Below are 6573 nucleotides of genomic sequence, written 5' to 3' on the forward strand. Positions count from 1 at the left end.
ACAGAAGCCGGGGCCAGGAGAGGCGGGGGCCGTGCCCAAGGGCGGGTGTCCAGGGCGGGAGGCCTCGGTGCCCTCGCCCCCACCCTCTCCAGACCCCCCAGGGCCCCACTGGGCAGTGAGACGTGCCGGCCCCGTGCGTGGGGTGGGCGCTGGGCCAGGGACCGAACTTCCAGACACGTCCCTCTTTCTCCGCTTGCCTGGACTGCTCCGTTCCCTGGCCTTGGAGGGCAGAGGCCACAAGAGAGGCCTGGACACTGGCTGACGCCTAAGCTCGGTTGTGTGGTGCGCTCTGGGCACAGCCTGATAGAAAATTCTGGAACCTAGCTGAACCCTCAGGGTGGCCCAGAACAAGACTACAGGCCAACCCACCCTCACCCACCACCCACTCTCTCTGAGCAAGCTGGGATGCCGAGGCCGAACGCCCGCGCGGCAGAGCTGGCCTGCAAGGCCGTGCAGGTGGACATGGGCATCGTCGGCCGGCCCGGCTCCTGCCCATCGGCAGCCTGTGTTGGAGACAAGGGGGCGGGTGAGGCCAAGGAGGGCGACTGGAAGGCCACGGTGTGCAGCGGGGCGAGGAGGACCTGGCATGGGCGATGCGGCCCCCTCATGGGCATCCGCGGGTCCCGGGGGCCACACGATGACGCTGGGCACCCGCCTCTGGGTGAGGACCGCAATCTCGTCCAGGAGAGTGGACCCCGCAGAAGAGCCCCACCCCCGACACACACACAAGGAAGGTGCAGGATGAGCCCACCCCGGAGCCGTCTGTGCAAGGGCTGCGAGGTGGGGGACAGGGGGCTGGACGGAGGCCCCTGCCCGCTGGGCTGGGCTGGGACCACTGAAGACGATGAAGGAGGAAGTGGGGGGCGGAGTGGCAGGTGTCTGCGAGGAAGTGGGCGGCGAGAGCCCGAGCCCCGCAGGGCCTCCAGGACAGGGTGCCGGGCCTCCCTGAGCCCCAAGGGCAGCAGGAGGACATGAGAGGTGACCGCATAATGCCCGGTGGACGGGAGTGTGGGGGACGAGGAAGGGGCAGGCCGTAGATGGGAGTGGTGTCGCCCAGAAGTAGCTCAGCCTAGAGGGATGGTCTTCAGCCTGGGCGACATTGCCCCCCCAGGGGACAAATGTCTGGACATGTGCTTGGTTGTCACAGCCGGGGTCAGCTTCTATTTGGTAGAGGCCAGGGATGTTGCTCAAACCCTACAGTGCCCATGGCAGCCCCCCTGTGGTAAGGGGACATCGCATGGCAGGCCCGCTGTGATAAGGTGTCAGCAGTGCCACCTCGGAGCCCCAGGGTCTGTCAGACCTGGTTCCAGCTCATCGGCCAGTGTCACTGGCCTCGGGCCCTTGCTGAACCTCAGTCTCCCTATCTGTAACACAGGCACATGACCGCTTACCTTCGAGACTCGCGCGTGAAAGCAGGCCGTGTGTAAAGGCTGCCCTCCTGTTTTGTTTTATCTCGTTTTTTTTTTAAAGATTTTTATTGGGATACAGCTAACACACGTAGTGCCTGCGTTTCGAAGTCCTCCCGCTCTCATTCTAGGGCTGGGCTGGGACCGTCAGCCAGCGCCTCGCGAGGGCAGGAGGCAGGGCGACTGCTGGTTAGTTCTGCTTCTGGTCTGCGCCAGCAGGAGACCGGGTGCCACCTCCCAGCGAGCAGGGCCGAGACTCCCGGGGGGGACCCTGATCCAGCCCGAAGGCCCAGAAGGGAGGCGAGCTTGTGGGCCGGCCCCCATCCGTCCCGTGTCTCGCTAGTTAGGCCAGCAGCAAGCAGCTGCACCTGTGTGTGCGTGCGAGTGCCCATGCGTGTCTGCGTGTGTACGCACACGTGTGCCCGAGTCTGTGTGTAAGTGTGAGCGCAGTAAGTAGAAGAGGAACAGAGAACACAGGCTGAGGCTGGCAGCTGCCAACTTCCCCAATCCCAGGGACGAGGCGAGAGCCTGGGTGTCCCCGGGCCTCCACCCCAGAGCCTAGGGGCTGGCCGGGGCCTGGAGCTGGTCCAGGAAGGAGCTAATGATCAACCCGCCTCTCGCCACTGGCCCCAGGCGCAGGGAGGAAGTGGGGCAGGAAGCAGGGGGTGGTGGCCACCGCTGAGCAGTCGGCCTGGCCGGGCCGCTGCCGTCTGCCTTGGCCGGTGAGGCAGCCAGTAGGGCCGGCCAGGGAGGAGCTGGGAGCAGCCACCGGCGCCTGCTGTCCTGTGGCCGCCGGCCCAGAAGCTGCCTCTGAAGATCGAGCACAGGTACGAGGGTGCCGGGACAGGCAGGCCGCTGGGGACACTGGGGGCGCAGGAATGGGGGGACCGGCAGACAGGCGTTGCCACAAGCAGGGTCCTCCCGTAGTCGGATCTAAGAGCAGTTTCTACCTGTCACGTTCTTGAAGACTTTCCCAACATTTTGGGGGTCGGGGGCAGCACTGAAGCCAGAGAGTCTGGAAGGCCGTGGGCACTGGCTGCTGGCGGACCAGCCAGAACTCCAGGGATGCTGCTCGCGGGGCCTGGCAGGGTGGCGCCCGCGGTGATGTCAGATTCGATACAGCACGGAGGCTTCTGCCACCCAGCCCGACGCCCCCCCACCTGGGCACCCAGCCAGGGCCTCCGGTGTGTCTGGATGAGACGCGGAACCTAGCCAGCGACGAGGGACTCCAGCCTGAGGGGTCTCGAGTGGCCTGCACACCGTGTTGGCACCACGTGGGGCAGATGTCACAAGTGGTCAGCCTGGGGTGGCAACGTAGCCGTGACCTGGCCACTCCAAGTCACCATCTTGGGCCTCTTTTCCAGCGGCAAAATGGGACGAGCGCCTTGGCCAGGGGCACCAACCAGAAAGTTCTGGGGGAAGGGGGTGGGAACCCAGGTACGTGGTCTATAGACACCCCTGAAAGTCTGCGCGGGTCTCCGGTGCCCCCGCCAGGAGCCCCAGACCCCCAGCCCTGTCCAAGGGGTCTTCAGACCTTTGCGGTCTGTGAGGCTCATAGAAATTATGGCAGAGCCATGTCGGGCAGTCAGTGGTGCCGGCCGGTGCCGGGGCCTGGGGCTGCCTGCACGTGGGCCGGCTGAGCGAGGGCGGGGTGGCCTCACCACGCCCGGCCTGGAGAGGGCAGTGGGGCCTGTGGCTGGGGGCGGTGCACGGGCCGAGGTGGGTACAGGTGAAGGGCATAGGGCTTGTGCTCGAGTGCCAGGCTCAGACCCAGCAGGCGTCGAATGCAGCCTCGAAGTCTCGCCGAGCCTCAGTTTGCCAGCCTGTGAGATGGGCACGAGGCCCCCCCACCGACCCCCGTGCCCCAGGCCGCCGTGGGGATTAGAGGAGGCTACTTCAGGGTGGTGGCTGTCGATACGTGATCGCCACACGGCTGCTGCTCACGCACCCCCTCCCCGCCCCCGTGCTGGGCGTTGGCCTGAATCACTCCGTTCCCTCAGGAGAGTACCCCAGTGTGGGTGAGGGTCACCCTGCCTCACAGCAGACAAAGCCGACACACCGGGCGGCGGGACGGGCAGGCGTCCAGGGGCAGCCATAACCAAGCCCACGCGCTGGGCGCTTATACCAGAGATTTGCTCTCGGTCCGGAGGCCAAAAGTCTGGGGTCGGTGTCAGCAGCGCCGGGCGAGGCCCCTTCCCGCCTCTTCCAGCTCCCGGTGGCTCCAGGTGCTCCCGGGCTTGTGGCGGCATCACCCCGGTCTGTCTTCTGTCACCATGTGTCCTCTCCCGTGTCTGAGGGTCCCTCCTCTTCCTATAAGGACACAAGTCACCAGGCTCAAGGCCCAGTCTAAGCCAGGGCGCCCTCATCTGAATGTCATCTGCAAAGGCCCCATTTCCAATTAAAGTCACCTTTGAGCTTCCGGTGGACACCAGTACCGGGGACGACCAGACGAGCCTTGAGGCGTCTTCCTGGGGAGGAGAACGAGGCCTACACGGCCCTTCGAAGTATTTTCTCAGGACACGCCCCGTGAAAGCTCTGGCCAGGCCCCCCAAACCCGTGCCGGGCTGGACCGGCACCTCCTCTCCCCCTGCCGGCCCACGTTTGCTTCATCCATCGACCTCCTTGCGAGGCGGAGTTTTCATCCTCATTCTCCAGTGGGTAAACTGAGGCATGGAGCGGTCACCCAGGCTCCCTGGGATCAGGTGCCAGGCCAGGCTGCGGGTGGCCCCCCAGTTTGTCCCCACAATAAGCTGAACAAAGAGGATGAAGGCCAAAGGAAGAAGACCCCCCGCAGGGCGGCTTGATGCCGACGCGGCCAGCGGCCCCCGCCGGGCTGCGGTCTGGGCCGCCCCTCTGCGTCGGAGCTGGCGGCGGGCGAGGCCGGGCAAGGCCTACGGGAACCAGCGGGGCAGAAAGTCTCCCGTGGAGGCTGCACCCACGTCCTCGTCGCTGGGCTGTGTCTAGGAACCACACGTTCGACTGTCCCCAGCCGTCCCTCCTCTTGGCAGGTCTCGCCCAGCGGGGGGCAGGTTCCCTGAGCCCAGGGACTCCTCCTTGTCCTCCGGCACCCGTCCCCGAGCGCCCGGTGCAGGCCGGCACGGGGCGCAGATGCACACGCGGGAGGCAGGCAGGATGCAAGTGACCGTCCCGTACGTGGCACGCTTGTGCCCGGTGTCAGCTGTGACCGTGCCCGCCGCACCGGGCCCAGGCTGCCCGCCTCCCTGCCACCGGCGCTGCGTCCCCTGCCTGTCTGCTCCTGTGTCCTCCGGCTGGCGACAAAGCCCCCTGTCGCGGGAGCGCAGGCAAAACTTGGGGCCCCGGGGGCACCCCCAGGATAGGATAAGCCTGCCTTGGCCACTCCCTCTTCCCTGCCTTCGGCCACCTACTTCCTCCCGCCCGGGGCTGCCGGGGACCTGGCTCGTTTCCTGCCAAACAGGACGGGGTTGTCGAGAGGTTGTTACAGGAGCCACCGATCTCGTGGGAAGCGAGGCCGGAGTCACAGCTCATGGGGCGTGGAGTGAACAGGGGGAGGGGCGGCCTCCGGGGCCCTCGGCTCAGTGCTTGCTGGCGGGACGTGGGTGGGCTTGTCTCCAAGCCCCGGTGCCACCGCGTGTGACGGGACATCGCTGCCCCCTGTTCCCTCACGGTCCTCGCTCTCATGCACGGTCAGGTTCTGAGCAGCGGTCACACCGCGGGCTCTGAGCCGGTTGCTCGGGGCACGTCCATCTGCCGGGCCCGGCTGGCGTGGGCCAGACCACCACGCACACGTTGGCACGGGGCTCCCGCAGCTTGCTCTGGGCACCCGTGCTCGTTGCAGAGGGAGTGACAGGCGTCCGCCAGGCACGGTGGGGTCCTCTCCCCTGACCCCCCACGCTGGCGGTCACTCTCCCCTGACCCCCCACGCTGGCCATGTGGGTCCCAGGATCCTGTCTTCCCTGAGAGGCTGTCACCACCTTCTCTCTCCACAGACGCCAGCCCAGCATGTCCAGTCCGCGGTGCTGAGGCCACCGCTGCTCATGGGGGACCCAGTGGAGGCGGCCGCGGAGGAGCTGACCCAGATGGAGCGGGTGCCTGCGGGGCCCTCAGGTGGCAGTGGCAACAGGGTCCAGAGAGTGGCCGCCAGCTCGTCGGTCGGCTGGGAGCGAGCGGGACGCGAGGAGGCCACGGCTCCGGGCAGAGGCCACGGTGAGTGCAGCCTTCGGGGTCCACCCCGCCGACTGCCCGGCCCGGCCCAGGGCCAGAGAGAGAATGACCGCCACCAAGTCACTGGCGGCCGGCGCGTGCTTTCCAGGGGCCCGCCAGCCACGACAGAAGCGGCTCGCAGCAGGCGGAAGGCTCAGACCCGCCCTCCCACGCGCGCGGCTCCTGCAGACCCTGTGTGCTCACCGTCCCGCTCAGTCCTTAGGACATAAACCCCGATTCCTCAGGACAGGCAAACGGAGGCCCGAGGGGGAGAGGGGCCAGTGGCCGGGCCGGGACCAGAGCGGGGCTGGAGCACGATGAGCGGGCGCGCCGTGGGCCGTGGCCTCGTACCCTGCGGGAGGCCAGGTGGGCCGGCTGCCCGGGGACCTGGTTCTAATCCTGATTGCTGCGGGCCACTGTTCCCACCTGGAAACCTGACCGCTGGCCCAAGTGGTCTCCAGGACCCCCTCTCTGACCTCCTCAGGGGAAAACCAAGCTGTGCTCAGGCCCCTCTGCGAGCCAGGCTCCTGTCCCTCCCTAGGCATCCCCCTTCACCCCGACCACCTGCCTAGTTGCCCTTTGAGACTCTAGGGCTTGGCACACAGTAGATGCTCAGTAAATATTAACAACCGATTAATGATCGGTGCATCGGGAAAACAGAAACTAAACCGCACACGAGGAGCCTGGCCTCAGCCTCACTGGTCCATGCCTGGCAATCGGAGGCACTTGTATACCTGTCGCCTTGGTCCTTCCGGGTCTAGGTAGAGATGGGGAGGGCCAGGTGACCCTTCTGGGTGCCGACTCACAAAGCACCCCATCCCGCAGGCCTGGCCAGGAACGGTGGCGCTGTGGGGACCTGAGCTGGGAGCCCACCAGCGGCATGGAATCCGGCCCCCTGGGGGGCACGTGGGGGGGGTCGGGGGTGGACAAGGAGCTGGGTCCCGCCTCCCGCCTCCCGCAGGCAGCCCAGCCCGTGGTGGGGGTG

General features: G+C 66.9%; 1 long non-coding RNA gene across 1 annotated transcript in view; it reads left to right on the forward strand.

Moving 5' to 3' along the window:
* Window positions 1–1623: 1623 nt before the first annotated feature.
* The window catches only part of LOC112485515, an 8040-nt gene continuing 3090 nt past the window's right edge, over window positions 1624–6573 (forward strand). The window contains exons 1-2 of the long non-coding RNA XR_003048492.1: window positions 1624–2233; window positions 5375–5591. This is a non-coding gene — a long non-coding RNA (uncharacterized LOC112485515). The remainder of the gene's footprint in view (window positions 2234–5374; window positions 5592–6573) is intronic.

Source organism: Pteropus alecto, unplaced genomic scaffold (assembly GCF_000325575.1).
Source record: "Pteropus alecto unplaced genomic scaffold, ASM32557v1 scaffold5, whole genome shotgun sequence".
Lineage (NCBI taxonomy): Eukaryota > Metazoa > Chordata > Mammalia > Chiroptera > Pteropodidae > Pteropus > Pteropus alecto.